We start from the raw sequence: 17,089 nt of genomic DNA, 5'->3' as shown, positions 1-17,089 counted from the left end.
CCACTCAGATAATATTTATTTTTAAGCAACATATAGGCAACAACGGACACGTTTGGCAATGGCATTCCACACAAAAATAGGCTTAAAAATAAAGGAATCAGTGGGTTTAATAGTCTAAAGAATATACAGGCTAAGCATCCACGTTTTAAATTCCTCAATTTTTTTCTGTTGATGCTGCTTTCTGTTTTCAGCTCTCTATAAAATAAAGTTTCAATGACAGCGTTAAGTTAAATTTAAAAAATCCTATTAGACCTACTTTGAATGACAAAATAATTTGACTACCGATGCTTACTTTATTGGCTTTTATACTTTAATTTGCTTTATAGACTTGATATACTACAACTATATATAAAACTCGTTTTGCTCTGGCTTCCGCCTGTTCGCGTAGCACTCATGTTTCTGAGAAAAATTATTCCAAAGTGAATCTTTACTCACTGGAACAGTTTCACCACATTGTTGTTCTTGCTCTACATTATTGTCATCTATACGTTTGATAAGAATATTACACTTGTATGATCTACCAGTTTACTTTGTGAAATACTTTGCGAATTCCATCTCGGCCAATTTGTGTAACAGTCTTGATCATTGTACAGATGAATTCTGGGTAGAGCGTTTCCCCAGTCTACACAGTGTTGCCTTGAAAGTCCTCTCAGTCCCTGCGTCTTCTGCTCCAGTTGAGAGAGTTTTTAGTAGAGGAGGCATTCTAATGAGACCCCACCGTGCACGGCTAGGCTATAAGATGTTGCAGTCTTTAGTTTTCCTGAAGTGCAATCAACCACTGCTTTAAAATGTTAACTGTTTTCTCTCTCCTCCCTGTTTGACTAAATAAATGTGACCATTGACCTTTAAATAACATCTGCATATCACATTGTGTTGACTTAACAGGCCAAATCCATTTCAGGGAAGTTTATATCATACAGTGTCATTTGGCTAGTACTAGTACAATGGGACATGATGCAATTTCAAGTTTATAATTGTGTATCTTCAGTTTGATGTTACAATTTAATCTACAAATTAAGTATAATTGAAATCAGTTACATATTTCCCATCCTTTAGACAGTTGTTGGAGGTGTTAGCTGTTTTGTCAGATGACTTTGGGACCAGTCAGTACCCGTCATGTCAGTCCTCAACAGCACACAAAAGTTAAGCGAGTCTCGGTCTCGGTCTCGTCTCGACTTTGTCTTGACTCAGTCTGTCTTGGTCTTGGTCTTGTCTTGGTCTCGATACCCTCTGGTCTTGGTAGTGTCTTGGTCTTGGTTTAGGCGGTCTTGACTACAAGTCTACTAACTACAAAGCAGCTAATGTTATTACTGCTTCCATAAAGGTACATTTACTATATCAAACAAACCATTTTATGCATTACAATGTGTGTATATGCAGTTAAGTATTATAAAAAGCAACTATGAGTTTATAGGTATTTCTTTCCTGCAATTATGGCTACTTCATTAATATCAGTGCAAGGCCCTGGAAAGGTTACCCATAATCACAGTAAAGTCCTGTAAATTATTTTAAAGTATTTGATATAGTTTGAGATATTACATCAGACAAAAAAGTAATGTTTTTACTCATTAATTTGCTTTAGTTTGCCAAATGTCTCTGTTTGTATAATTTCAGATAAGCAGTGCAGAGACGCTTGAGGATGCCAGACGGGCTGTTAATGAAGCAGCGGATGAGTTGGCTCTGATGGGAGCTCTGAGGCACCTCCAATCTTTGGATGACAGTATGCAGCTGATGGAGGCTGTGCTCCATTTTTACAGTGAGGGGCGAATACAAGCAACCACCCAACAGTAAGTTGTCAGTATTTCAAGTAGAAAACTTGCCCTTATTTGAAACTACCTACACTTCTTATACTTGGTTGCACTTTTGTCACTCATTATCCTGAATTTTAACAGCATGTTTTAAAGTACATACAGTATGACAGTATTAGTAATACTACAGTTACAATTAATTCCACTTTTTTCTGATGTCAGAGAAGGACTGAGTACACTTGGCAGGGCTGTCAAGTTTTGAAGACAGGCAAGAGTGACATTCCACAGGATGCCTTTTCATTGGTTGTTGTGTTGTATTTTACCCAGATACAATAGTACTATTTTATGATTGGCTATTGTGTAGGCCCTTTCTTTTTTTTTGATTGGCTGGGGGCTCTAATGGTGCGTTCGTTCTCTCCAAGTCCGAACTCGGATGAAAACGTCACGAAACGTCACGAAAAACGTCACTTCCCGTCGGAAACACGCCTCTTTTATGTCGTTTAAGTCGGATTTTGTTGTCCGAGTTGCCCCTGTGACGTAATTTCAACATAGCGACTTACACACTCAACAGTAATTCTATTTTATAAATCTTTAAAAATGTTTATTTTGTTAAATGTATTAATAGTTACAAATGTAATTGCATGTATTCGATTTAGAGAATACCATATCATGACCGTAAACAGTATCCTAGCATGCAATATCAGATTTTTACCAGACTTGTTAGTGTCTTTGGTTTGTTTGTAGTTTGTTTGCCTATCGAAAAAAGAATATCGCTATGAATGTACTAAAATGTTTTATAAAGCTTTTAATGTGGTTTGACTAGTTCGTATTTCTTGTTTGTTTGTCTCTCGGAAAAAATAATCTCACTCCAAATCTGCGAAAATATAAAGCAACAACACAGCAGCGTGTTCAAGGAGGCAGCCATGTTTGTTCTGAAATGTGGTAGCTCGAAGGGGGGATTATCGGACGTAATGTCACTCAACTCAGAATTTCCGAGTTCCATGAGAAAAACGAACGCACCATTAGACTCCAGCGGAGACACGCTTGTTTTATAGTGAGGCGCTACTGTGCCGCGGTCTGGGGAAAAATTGGGCTTTGCGGCATATTAGCCTACAAATTATTTTTCCACGTGAGAAATACAATGTGTGGCGGGAGTGCGTGACAAAAGACTGAAAACTGAAGACTGTCACTCTCAATGCGTGACACTTGAGAGCCCTGACTTGGGGTCCTGGAGGAAATCACCTTACACCAGGGGTGCCCAAACTTTTTCCTATGAAGGGCCAAATATCAAACTTGACTGAGGTGCCGTGGGCCAAAAGTAAATTTTGCATCATATATCAAACTGCATTACATTAAAGTTGCTATGGTTTCCCCTTATTTATTTCATAATATTTAAAATAAATATAAAACAACTTTAATCTGATTAACTAATGCAATTTTATTTGTAAAGTTTTGCATTTTAATGAACTTATTACAATAAAAACAAACAATCTGCAAGTGTTCAATGTACAATACAGTTCAATGCCAGACACACTAGTCAAGATGTAAGCAATAATAAAACCATTCGGTTGCATTGTCCATGACCTAATGAGAGATATGAAACTGGTCCTTATTTTTCAGAAGTTTTTCAAGATAGGCAGAGAACGCACTTGCCTTTGTCTTGCTCGCCGATGTCTTGAGCCATGCAGAAGCCATGTGACAGTATTTCTTGACAGGCTAATTTGTGAGAACATTCGTACCTGAGAAGGACAAACTGCTTCTGCAGCCACTGCAAGACATTCCTTGACGAACTCTCCAGTAGTGAAGGCTCTTCCACTTTTAGCAATTAGAGCAGAAATCTGATAACTGGCCCATGTGGCGCTTTCTTGTGCTGTTGAAGGACGTAGCAGCGTGTTCTGTTCGAATCGAAGTTTAGCACAGTGTTGCCAACTTAGCGACTTTGTCGCTATATTTAGCGAGTTTTTAGACCTCTCTGGCGACTCGTTTTCAAAAAAGCGACTAGCGACAAATCTAGCGACTTTTTCTAGTGTTATTGGAGACTTTTGGAGACTCTGACGTGGAAGCACGTATCGTTCTTACTCTCCTCACCGAGCAGCGGGTGCTACCGTGGGCTCCCCTCCCGTCCCAAAGCATTCACAGGCGGACAGTCCTCACGCAGCAGCCCCGCCCAGCTGCAGTCAGAGCAAGAAATGTTCACCTTTCCGCGTCCAGACTGCAAATGAATTGCACATGCGCGAAGCCACCACTGGTTGATCCTGCCCTGGCTTATTGCCAAAAACTCCGCCACGTATGACAGTTTTTAAGAATAAGTAATTCCACCAGAGTGTCTCTTTGGGGGCACTTTTGCCGGTCCCAAGCCCGGATATAGGAAGAGGGTTGGAATTATGATATAAAAAAACAAGAATCGACAGAAGAAAGTTCATTTGTAGTTCTAAACGTATTTAGGGTGTTTTTTTAACCACTTTTTGTCTCTACCACGACATTATTCCTCACTCCTACAGCGTCCATTATAATTACATGCACATTATGCAAATTAGGCGATGGCATCATTTAGCGAATTCTAGAGACTTTTGGGACAACCAATAGCGACATTCCTTGCTGAGGAGTTGGCAACAGTGGTTTAGCAAGCAGCTCGTTAGCCTTCTGTTTTCGCGCCTCACCGCTGTACTTTGAGAAAGCTGCAGAATGTTTTGTTTCATAATGACGACGGATATTGTACTCTTTTAAAACAGCAACCGACTGTTTGCAAACTAGACATACTGCCTTTGATTTGACTTCAGTGAATAAAAACTCGTCTTGCCAAACTTTTTAAAAATTTCTCTTGTTTGTGTGCCACCACCTTGATTTCTCCATTATTGCGTTTGTTAATTTGTTGACATTAATTGACGTGGAGTGTCGCAAAGCAGGCGGTGCTGCACCTTGAATTGCGCATGCACGAAAAAAAAATCGAATTAATTTACATTTAATTTAAATATTTAATATCAGTTTACTCTTTTGTAGTTCAACAATAAAACAAACAAAAATGTTATGTCGAAGGCATCCCCCCGCTCTCTTCTCGGATGGTGTGGTGGGCCAAATCAAACATTACCACGGGCCAACTTAGGCCCGCGGGCCCTAGTTTGGGCATCTCTGCCTTACACCCTCAAGCTTTTGAGAAAATCTTCCTCCAATACACATGATCCCTAAAGGCCAGTGATCTTGTGGGGCTTTTTCAAGCCAGATGTAGATCATTGCCAGGATCTAAATTCATGAATTCTTTCTTCCAGGACATGGTAAACTGTTTCGTGGTCGTCTGTATTGACGACATTTTAATTTACTCACTTACCTTCTCCCAGCATGTCTCCCATGTGCGCCAGGTGCTCCAATGGTTGCGGGAGTACAACCTCTTCGCAAAAGGTGAAAAAGTACGAATTCCACCGGACCCAGGTACAGTTCCTAGGCTACGTCATCCACCCAGGGGAGGTAGCCATGGATGAGAGAAAGGTGACAGCCATCCAGCAGTGGCCACAGCCCCGCACCACTAAAGAACTACAACGGTTTTTGTGGTTTGCCAATTTTTACTGCCGCTTTGTACGTAACTTCAGCCAAGTCGCCGCACCTCTGTCAGGGTCAGCCCCTCCTGTGGTCCTACAGTGTCCCTTCCCCGTTTGACCAGCGGGTGTTGCTGGTCATCCCGTTCTTTATGTTAGTCTTTGTTCTCCCCTGTTACCTGTCTGGTCATGTGGCTCCATGTGTTGAGCATGTGGTTGTTTGTGTACCCTTCTGTCCTGTGTTTGAATTCTGCTTTCTGTTTTTGTATGTTGCTCCTTAGTGTTTCTAGTTATTGTATCTGGTGGTTTTTGTATTTGGTTTTGTTCCTTGTGCCCCTGCTTGTGTCTTTACCTGTTTGTAATTCCCTAGTGTTGGTTTATGTTTCCTTGGTTAGTTCTTAGTTTCCCTGTTTTTAGTTCCTTTGAGTTTATTAGTTTCACCTGTGCCCTGTTTCCCTGGTCTCTGTTAATTAGTCTCACCTGTCCTGTGTTAGTCTTATTACCCAGTTTTGGTTTCTGTATTTCAGTCCCTGCTTCTGTTCTGTTCTCTAGTGGTTTGTTGTCTATGATTGTGATTGTTTGATGGTTGCGATGTTTGATGATTTTGATAGTTTCAGTGTTCGGTGTTTGTTATTTAGTCTTGTTTAATCCCCTTTAGTTTTGACCCCTCGTGGTCCTTTGTTTTTGCTAGCCCTTCCTTGTGTTTTTTTTTAGTTCAGTTAAATAAACCCCGTTTTTTTTTTTTGAGCCGCAAGTGGGTCGTCCATCCTTTCTGTGCCTGCACCATGCCTCGTTCGCGTGCCCGAGCCGCCCGGATCCCTGACAACCTCTCACTTCGCTCAACCGAGGTCCGAGTTGCAGATTGAAGTGGACCCCAGATGCTGTTACACAAATGGAAAATAACTAATGATTTCAAAATTAAGCAGGAGTATCTACAAGTTGAGTAAAAAAATAACATTAGATTCTCCAAGAGGAATGTAGAAAGAAAAATTTCATTGGAGGCTAAGGATGACAATAAAAGTTTATTCCAATATTTTAACTTCAAAAGAGCTCTAAAAGCTGAAATCACTAATTTGCAGGATAGTAAGGGCCTCATAATTCAAAATGAAATTGATATAGTAAATGAGTTTAATAATTATTTTACACGGGTGTTCACAGTAGAGAACATGAGTAACTTACTACCATTTAGTATGAATACAGTGTTGTCTATGAACAATATATGTATAACAGGCTGATGTGGAACTAAGCCTAGCTAAGCTCAAAATAAATAAATCACAGAGGCCTGATGGCATCTTACCTATAGTTTTAAAAGAGATGAGGTATATCATTAGCCAACCTTTAACTTTAATATTCCAGAAATTATTTGCGGGTGTGGTACCTTCAGATTGGAAGCATACTAATCTAACGCCCATATTCAAAAAAAAGTGATAGAAGTAATCCAGCAAACTATATGCTAATCAATTTAACTAGCATTACTGCATGGAAGAATATTGGAAGCTATAATCCAAGTGAAAATGGTAGATTACCTGGATGCAAATAACATTCTGAGGGATAGCCAACATGGATTAAGGAGAGGTAGATCCTGTTTAGCGAATTTACTTGAGTTCTTTGAGGAAGCTACAAGAGAAATTGATCACAAAAAGGCCTATGATGTGATCTACTTAGATTTCATGAAGGCCTTTGATGTTGTCCCCCACAAATGGCTCTTGCTTAAGCTGAAAGCTGCAGGGATTTTAGGAACTGTAGCAGCTTGGATTGAAAACTGGTTAACTGACAGGAAACAGCAAGTAGTTATTAGAGGCACAATGTCACAGTGGGCCTGCGTTCATAGTGGGGTACCGCAGGGTTCAATTTTAGGACCACTATTGTTCCTAATTTACATTAATGATATTGACACCAATACATACAGTAAACTGGTTAAATTTGCAGACGACACCAAGTTGGGTGGTTTAGCAGATACTGATCTAGCAGGAGAGAGGCTATAACGGGCTCTGGATTTAATTAGCCACTGGGCTGATACTTGGCAGATGAAATTTAACACAGATAAATGTAAGGTAATCCATGCAGGGAGCAGAAATATAAAGTACAGATATTTTATGGGTTCTACTGAAATAAAGGTAGCTGATTACGAGGAAGATCTTGGTGTGTATGTTGATGCTTGATTGTGTGTAGGTTTGGTCACCATACCTTAAGAAGGACATTGCTGCCTTAGAAAAGGTGCAACGGAGGGCTACGAGAATGATTCCTAGTCTTAGAGGAATGTCTTATGAGGAAAGGTTAGCTGAGCTGAATCTATTTAGCCTCGAACAAGGGGGGTTAAGGGGGGACATGATCCAGGTATATAAGATTCTAACAGGTCTGGATGATGTTCTGCCAAATAGCTATTTCAATATTAGTTGAAATACTATAACTCGTGGCCATAGGTGGAAATTAGCAGGATAACATTTTAAAACAAATTTGAGGAAGCACTTCTTTACACAGCATGATGTTAGAGTATGGAATAGTCTTCCTGCTAGTGTAGTGCAAGCTAAAACCCTAGGTTCCTTTAAATCAGAGCTAGATAAGATTTTAACAACTCTGAGCTATTAGTTAAGTTCTCCTCAAACGAGCTTGATGGGCCGAATGGCCTCCTCTCATTTGTATTTTTTTTATGTTCTTATGTTGTGAACTACTGACCGATCCTTCTACCGTCTGAAACAGGCCTTCTGCTCCGCCCCGGTTCTCCAAAAACCTTGTCCGGAGATTCCCTTTAAAGTTGAGGTCGACCCATCAGACGCCGGGGTCGGCGCTGTCCTCATTCAACGGAATCCGGTAATGGACCGCCAACATCCGTGTGCTTTCCTATCAAAGAAGCTTACCCCAGCCAAACAAAATTATGACGTTGGAGACCGGAACTACTCACTATTAAGTTAGTGTTGGAGGAGTTGCAGCACTGGCTTGAGGGAGCCCTTCACCCCTTCCAAGTATTTACGGATCACAAGAATCTTGAGTATCTGCAGAAAGCCAAAAGGCTGAACCCCCGTCATGCCCGGTGGGCTATGTTCCTAGCCAGGTTCGATTTTAAAGTGACTTACCTTACAAGGAAGAAAAATGCAAAAGCTGACGCACTCTCTCGGCAATTTGATCCACCCAATGCTGACTCTCAGACTAAGACAGTGCTTCCACCTAACTGCTTCACTGCGCCCATCACCTGGTCGCTGGAAGAAGTGCTCCGCCTCACCCACCTGGCAGTCGACTTCATCATTGACCTTCCCAACTCAAAAGGTAACACTGTTGTGCTAACCAGCATTTGTGCTAAATTAAACATTTTGCTCAGTCTCACTTCAGCTTATCACCCCCAGTCCAACGGATTAGCTGAAAGGACCAACCAGGAAGTGTCTAAAGCCCTCCGACTCCTTTGCAATACACCCGGTCTGGGCAGAGTATGTGCTGAATGCTCATGTGAACCCAGTAACTCACATGTCCCCTTTTCAATGTGTTTTGGGATATTCTCCACCACTTTTCCCGTGGGATACAGAGGCCAGCGAGGTACCCCAGGTGGAGGAGTGTACTGTGGAGCCAACAGAGTTTGGCAACAAACTCGACGAGCCCACTCAGATCAGACCTCCAAGCTGAAGGCTCAGGCCGATAAACATTGGATGACGGCTCCCCTTTACAGGGTGGGTCAACAGGTCTGGTTATCCACACGCAACCTTAAACTGCCCTCCTGTCGTAAGTTGTTGCCGCAGTTCATTGGACCCTTCCGAATTGTGCAGAAGGTTGGACCTGACTCCTACTGACTGGCACTGCCTAGGGTGTACTGCATCTGCCCCACTTTTCACTCTTCTCTCCTCAAACCTATCCGATATAGCCCAGCTCACCCGCCGAAGGCAGTGGTGGTTCCACCACCCCCCACCGTGCGGGATGGCTCCCGGATCTATCAGGTTTGGGCTCTCCTGGACTCCCATTGAAGAGCTGGGGTATTGCAATACCTGGTGGACTGGGAGGGCTTCGGCCCTGAGGAGAGGTCGTGGGTGCCGAAAGCAGATGTCCTGGATCCTGTGATGGTAGCAGAATTCCATCAGTTGAACCCTTCCAAGCCAGCTCCGAGGCCCCAGGGCCATCTCTGATGCCCTCTTTGGCCTCTAGGAGGCGGCTGTCGAGGGGGGTACAATCATGCCCACAGGGGCAGGGCAGCACAGTGGCTAGCAATAGCCACAATACCACGCCGCTACTTAAAGCGAAAACAAACTACCTGATGTTGCGAAGCATTGTTGCCATGCTGGGGACGATTACTTAGTGTTTCTTTGTCTCGTGTCTTCCCCGATTGCCCTGCCTGCCTTGCCGCACCCTGCTGTCTCACCTGCCCTGCTTCCCTGATCATTCCTGCCTCCCTGCCTGTTCCTGCCTAACCTGCCTGCCTTGCCTTCCCGGTCTGCCTGCATCCTCTGTTCCATCCCATCGTCTCCTTGTCCCGTCATTACCCGTAGGACTGATCTCTCTGGCTTTGGACCTCCCACGATCGACCCGACTACCTTTTGGATTTCCCCTTTGGCTTTGGTTGCACCCAGCTTTACCTGCAGTAAAACCTTCTCCTGCATTGTCGGGTCTGCCTCTTCCCTGGTTCAGCGACACAACACAATGAATTTAAAAATAACATGGAGCTTGCAGTAGGCTTTACCCATCAGTTTGGGGAGGGATGAGTTTTAGAATTTAAGCATTGAGGGAGCTAAATTCAGAATTTAGGAAGGTGTTTTAGAAGGTTTTGGGGTTGGGTTTATTAAATGTTCTTAATTGTTGAAAATGCTTTTACAGAATCACCAGACAAGCAGTTGTATTTGAGCTTTTCTGTTTATTAAACTTCCATTTTAAAAAGCACATTGGCACTGTCATATGATCCCAGATGTTTGTGTGTATGGTACTTGAGAGAGGAAGCTGAGAATCTGTTCAAAAAATTTCAGTCCCCAAACTGTCTGTAGCTCCACCAAAAGAATTTATGTGTTGCCTGAGGTGTTGCAACTGCTCATCAGTGGGTTTAAACTGGCTGTAGGGAAGCTGGACTGTTTGAGGCTATTCAAAATCAGGTACTCTAGCCCCCTGGTCGGCTGTCGCAGCCACTCCTAAACCTCCTGGTGCTGCTGTTTCATGGTCCTGTGTTGCAATCTCTACCTGATCTTCCCCTGAAACCGGCTGCTCATCCACTCCAAATGCACCTTGGACACCAGTGTGATGCACCTGCTCTGACAGGCTACCTTGCACAAAAATCTGAGTTCTCATTCGGTGGTGGTTCCATTGATTTGCGAACAATTTGAGGTCACGATTTATCCGGGGCAGGTATACAAAGGGAAGAGCCCAGAGGTGCATTTCGTTACTGGAGTTCATTATACCTTCATTCTCCAGATATGTGAACAATGAATAGTAGACATTTGCAACTCCTTTCCAGACATCACCCCAGTCTCTCAATGCATTGGTTATGCGTGCTTCTTATAGCACTTCCCCAGTTTGAGCCTCGGAAGACATCCATAAAGAGACAAACAGCATTGTTTTCCCCTCCATGATCACATCTGACTCTGGATGGGACACCATGAAGGAATATCTGTCTGCTGTAGCTATCAATTCCTCTGTGGATCACAATCCTCCATCTAAAAAGAGGACAAATGAGTTTGGAAGAAGGTGTGGGGGAAAAGAAAATAAATCAAAAATGTAAAATAATGCACTCCAAAACAGAAAGGAAAAGGCTATTTGCTGTAGTGGTTGAGTAAAACAGCTTTAATTGACACTTACTTAATGAGCTTGTGGTTGCTATCAAGGTGCCATAGTGAATTTGGCCCTGCCACTTGATATGTTCTCCTGTGATGCCCGTGGGACATAGTCCGAAGAGCAGCACCTTCAGGATTGGTCCTTATGAGACTTTGTCGCACACGCAATCTCTGGACTACGATGCCCTCACCCACAAGCCATGCCCTGGCAGCCTCTGCTCCAGTTTCATCATTGCCAGAGAGGACTTCCAGCACACAGATGTCCAGGCCATCATAAGTGATGGTGGTGTAGCGACCTCTAAATGACAGATTATACTGTCTATAGAAGACAATACAAAATAGAAAGCAACATAAGAACTTAGGAGTAATTTTACTCTGAGAAAAAGATAACATTTCAGCATTCTGCTCCAGTGACAAAAATGTTTAAACCAAAAGAAGAGAACAAAACATAGCTTAATTAAAATAAAGAAACAGAGACAAGGTCTGCTATGTGTCTTACAGTGAACATGACTTCACTGCAAGATTTGCAGATACAATTCCAATCTATATTTTCATTGTAGACAGGGATATTCAGGAATGTTTTAACCTTTATATGCAATTTGTAAATAAACCAAACAATAAACACAAACCTTAACCGACACTTCACTGTGCGTCTTGACACACCCAGTATCTCTGCAATATGTTTTCCAGCAAAGTTAAATTACACAACAACATCTGCAACTGCTCTTGGGGTATTTGGTATGCCGGTCTTCCAGTCCTTCCTGCCATATGAGGTGCAGTGAAACTATGAAGAACTGTACTCCAAGAGAACAAACATCAAGGGATCTGACCAGAAAACAGTATGCTTAAAGACAGGGGACAGTCCAACCAGCCCCAAAGGTATCCAAAAATATTTTCAACTAGTACAAATTATATATTTCAAGTAGTGCTGTCAAACGATTAAAATTTTTAATCAGATTAATCACAGGGTTGCTGTGGATTAATTTCGATGAATCACGATTAAATGTCATTTTTAATCTATATTAATCGCATTTCATTTTGCATGAGCAAACAGACTCAAGAATAAAGGGAATATACAGTATATGCACTTAACATGTGTGACACTTGGCGAGAATACAGCAGGCAGACCCCGATATGCGGAAGCAAGCGGTTTAATTAAATAAGCCAGGCGCAAACAAATCCAAAGGGGCAATCCAATCGGGCAGTCGGGTCACATGCAAAGGTCGAAATCCAGGCAGATCAGTCCTACACCGAAGGACGTGACGAAGAGACGAGAGGCAGGAAGGATCCGGAGCGGCCAGGGAATGGGGCGGGTCGTAGGAGGCAGGAGGGCAGGACACAGCGGGCAGGACGAACAGGTAGAACAAGAGACAAGGAGATTGCTCAGTAGGGCTCATTCAGAAAATGGCAACAATACTTCGCGATTAACTTTCAGGACACCCAATCTTAAATAATGCTGTGATCAGTTGCAAATCACCTGCCGGTGTTCGGCCCCGCCCGTGTGGACGTGACATTCCCCCCCCTGACGGCCGCTTCCCAGAGGCCGAACATGGCAACGGGGGTGACCCCGTGGTCGTGGAGCCGGTTTAGTAGGATGGGCAGTGTGGAACTCTGCCACCAGGCTGGGATCCAGGACATCAGTCCCTGGCACCCAGAAGCGTTCCTCCAGGCCGAACCCCTCCCAATCCACCAGGTAATAAAGGCATCCGGCACAGCGGCGGGAGTCTAAAAGGGCTCGAACCCTGAACACCTTGGAACCATACTGTAATGGGCCCGGAGGAGGGGTCGGGGTGTCAGCAGGGAGAAGCTTTGGGCCGTATTTCACGGGTTTTAAGAGGGATGCATGGAATGTAGGGCAAATCCTGTACACTAGTGGAAGATGCAGGGGGTAAGAAACAGGGCCCACCCGCTTAGCGATCTGGAACGGGCCGATATAGTGAGCCGACAATTTACGGCAGGTAGGCAGTTTAAGGTTCCAGGGTGGACAACCAAACGTGTGGCGCGTCGTTGTTTATCGGCCTGTACCTTCCGGCGAGAAGAGTGAGCGAGGAGGGCTTGTCGAGTCCGGCGCCACATTTCTTGGGCTCCACGGAACCACTCATCAACCTTGGGTACATCACAGGTGGAAGAATCCCAGGGGAAGATCTGTGAGTGATATCCTAACACACACTGGAACGGAGAAAGTTTAGTAACGGGGTTCACGTGAAGGTTCAAAGCGTATTCTGCCCAAACTAAAGTGGGTAGCCCAGTCTGCAGGCCCGTTTTTGCACAGCAACCGCAAGGCTTTAGATACTTCTTGGTATGTCCTCTCAGCCAGTCCATTAGACTGGGGGTGGTAAGCTGAGGACAGACTTAGAGAGATGTTTAACTTAGCACAAAAGGCCCGAAATACCTGTGACGAAAATTGAGGGCCACGATCAGATACGATGTCCTGGGGGATGCCGTAGATACGGAATACCGATGTGAGTAATGTCTCAGCCAGGTCTGTCGCCATCGGGAGTTTAGGTAGAGCCAGAAGTCGACACATCTTGGAGAACCAGTCTACCACTGTGAGTATGACTGTGTTTCCTTTGGAGATGGGAAGGTCTGTTATAAAGTCCACAACAATATCCGACCAGCGGCATGTTGGGATCGGTAGTGGGTGCAGCAAGCCAGCCGGAGGCACATGGGATGTCTTCATTTGGGCACATTCCGGACACGCATTGACATACTGCTCGACCTCCCGTCTCATGCCAGCCCACCAATATCTTTTGGTCACCAACCTGAGGGTTGCGGAAACTCCTGGGTGTCCAGAACCCCTGGAAGTGTGGACCTACTTGAGAATGGCAGGACGAAGTTGGGAGGGTACGTATACTTTCCCTGGGGGGCAGTCTGCAGGTGGAGTCTTGCGTTCGTTTGCTGCCCGGAGGGTGTCCTCCAGTGACCAAGAAATGGTGCCGGCGAAGCACGCAGGAGTCAGGATGGGGCTGGTTTGGTCCCTCTCAACTGGTGAGTCATATTGACGGGAGAGGGCATCAGCTTTGCCATTCTTAGACCCTGGAAGGTACAACACTCTAAAATCAAATCGTGCAAAAAACATTGCCCAACGGGCCTGGCGGGGATTTAACCTTTTGGCTGATTGTAGATACTGGAGGTTCCGATGATCTGTGAGGACCAGAAAAGGGTGACGAGCCCCTTCCAGCCAGTGTCTCCATTCCTCCAAGGCTAATTTCACAGCCAGAAGCTCTCGATCCCCTACGTCGTAATTCTGTTCCGCTGGAGAGAGCTTTTTGGAGTAAAACGCTCAGGGATGTCGCCACCCGGTGTCGGGGTCTCTCTGTATAAGGACACCTCCTACCCCGACCCCTGAAGCGTCTACCTCTACCTCAAAGGGCTCCTCTGGGTGTGGTTGTCGGAGAATAGGCGCGGAGCAGAAGGCCTCTTTTAGCTTCTGGAAGGCATGGTCTGCTTCCAGGGTCAAGTGTAGTCGAATCCCCTTCCCACGTGTGAGGGCGGTGAGGGGGGCGGCTACCTGGCTGAAGTTCCTCACAAACGTACGGTAAAAGTTGGAAAATCCCAGAAAGCATTGTAGTTCTTTCACAGTCCGTGGTGGGGACCACTCTCGGATGGCGGCTACCTTCCATTCATCCATAGCGATCTCCCCGGGTCGGATAACGTACCCTAAAAACTGTACCTGTGTTTGGTGGAACTCGCATTTCTCACCCTTAACAAAAAGATGCCAGTCGCAGAGTCTTTGGAGTACTTGTCTCACATGGTCAATGTGTCGAGAGAGGGAAGAAGAATAGATAAGAATATCATCAATATACACTACTACAAAGTGGTTGAGCATGTCACGGAAAACTGAGTACATGAATGATTGGAAAATAGAGGGGCTGTTTGCCAAACCATAAGGCATGACCCGATATTCATATTGACCAGTGTGAGTAATGAATGACGTCTTCCATTCATCACCTTGCCTAATCCGGATCAGATTGTAGGCCCTGCGAAGATCAAGTTTAGTGAAGATTTTATAGTTTATTTTATACCATATTGAAGAGTTATATCAGTAACATAACTGATAGATATGCCTAGCAAACTTACCAGGTTGTTGGTGGTGGTTGTTGGCTTCCTGAATTAACTCGCTTATAAGACTAAGCATTTCATTGGTCACCTGCGGTTCAATTAGTCGCCCTCTGGCCCAACGAACACTCCTCGACATGGTCTCCATCCTGTTATTGTTAGACAATATGAAGCCTGATCTGTTACCTGTCAGCTTCGGTGGGGAGTGCGAGCAAGGAAGCAGGCGAGCGAAGCCAGGAAGTCCGGTAAAAGGGTTTATTTAGAGGCAGAAGGACAGGTACGGACATCGACGGACTATACAACAATGACAGATCTGGGGTACACTGACTTAGACACGGACTAAATACAAGACACAGGCTAAGGGTAACGAATCACAGGTAAGAGACAATCAGGGAATCACACGAGGTAACGAGGTGGGCGTGGCACACATCGGGAGCGGACGGAGCGGGGCGTGACAGAACCCCCCCCCAAAGGCGCGCACACCGGGCGCGCCCGAGAGGAGGCGACGGACGGGACGAAACCGGGGAACACAGGACCTGGAAAACAAAGCAGAACGTCAACCAAAAACAGGGAACAGAACGGAGACGCAGAACAAGAACAGGGACGAGAAGAACGACAAGACACGACAAAGAACAGGAAACGCAGACAGGCAAACAGAGAAGGGGGACACAGAGGGAACACCCACAGGCGACACGAAGGGGCCAGGAGTGAACAGAGGCGACACAGAGGACCGAGGAGCAGAGACAGGAGGCAGAAAGGGAGGAGGAACAAGGGGAGCCCGAAGGAACCCAGGCGGGCGACAGGCAGCGGCCGGAGGGGCCGCAGGGGAGAGGGAGAAGGGAGCAGGAGGGGACCACCCAGGGGCCAAGGGAACGGGACGAGGGAGTGACGGAGGGGACACGGAGGGAGCAGGAGGGAACACCGGTGCAGGCAGGCAGAAGGGGGAAGCCGCGGCAGGCGGAGGCGCAGCCGGAGCCGGCGAAGGCGCCGTCCGACGCGCAGCCGGAGCAGGGGGGCCCGGAGGCGGCCGACAAGGACCCGGAGGCGGGACCGAGGACCGGCACCGAGGATCCAGGGGGGGACCCGGAGGGGACCGCCGACCCCGAGCCGGAGGACCCGCAGGCAGCCACCTAGCCACCGCCAGGGGCCGAACGGGCGAGCCAGGGGGCAGGACGGGCGGGACCCGGGCCCTACGCCTATGTCCCCTTCCCTTGCTGGATACGGAGAGGCGGGGTCCTAGGGGGCGTCGGCACCGTAGGCGTAGCGGTGGTAGCTGCAGGGACTGCAGGCGGGTCCAGCAGGACAAGCGGGCAGGGCTGGCCGGACAGGACAGGTGAAACGGGCAGGTCAGGCGAGTGGACAGCAGGAGCCGCCGCGGGCAGAGCGGCATCGTCCTCCTCCTCCGGTGTACGGCCAGCAGGAGGCGCCGCGGCGGGCGCCGCCATCACGCGGCCAGCAGGGGGCCCCACCGCCGCCACCTCGGGCAGAGCTGCAGGCAGGACGGGCAGGACAGGCGGGTCCGCCGACAAAGCGGCGGAAGCTGCAGCAGGCGGCACCGCGGGCAGAGCGGCGGCAGCTGCAGCCGGCAGGACAAGCGGGCCAGGCAGGACAGGCGGGTCAGGCAGGACAGGCGGGTCAAGCAGGTCAGGCAGAGCTGCTGGTAGCGTGGCGGCGTCTGCCGGCAGCGCAGCCGCGAGCAGATCGGCGGCGGTAGCAGGCAGCGCAGCCGCGGGCAGATCGGCGGCGGCAGCAGGCAGCGCAGCCGCGGGCAGATCGGCGGCGGCAGCAAGCAGCGCAGCCGCGGGCAGATCGACGGCGGCAGCAGCAGCAGGCGACGTCGCGGGCAGAGCGGCGGCATCAGCAGCAGGCGGCGCCGCGGGCAGAGCGGCGGCATCAGCAGCAGGCGGTGCCGCGGGCAGATCCGGAACACGCAGGTCCGGAGCCGGCAGGAAGGGTGCTGAGCGCGTGGGCGCCCTCCCTTTCAGGGCTTTGGGAACCCGGGGAACGCCTTGCC

The sequence above is a fragment of the Paramormyrops kingsleyae genome, chromosome 24 (genome assembly GCF_048594095.1).
Source record: "Paramormyrops kingsleyae isolate MSU_618 chromosome 24, PKINGS_0.4, whole genome shotgun sequence".
In the NCBI taxonomy this organism is placed as follows: domain Eukaryota; kingdom Metazoa; phylum Chordata; class Actinopteri; order Osteoglossiformes; family Mormyridae; genus Paramormyrops; species Paramormyrops kingsleyae.
This window is presented reverse-complemented; position numbering follows the sequence as displayed.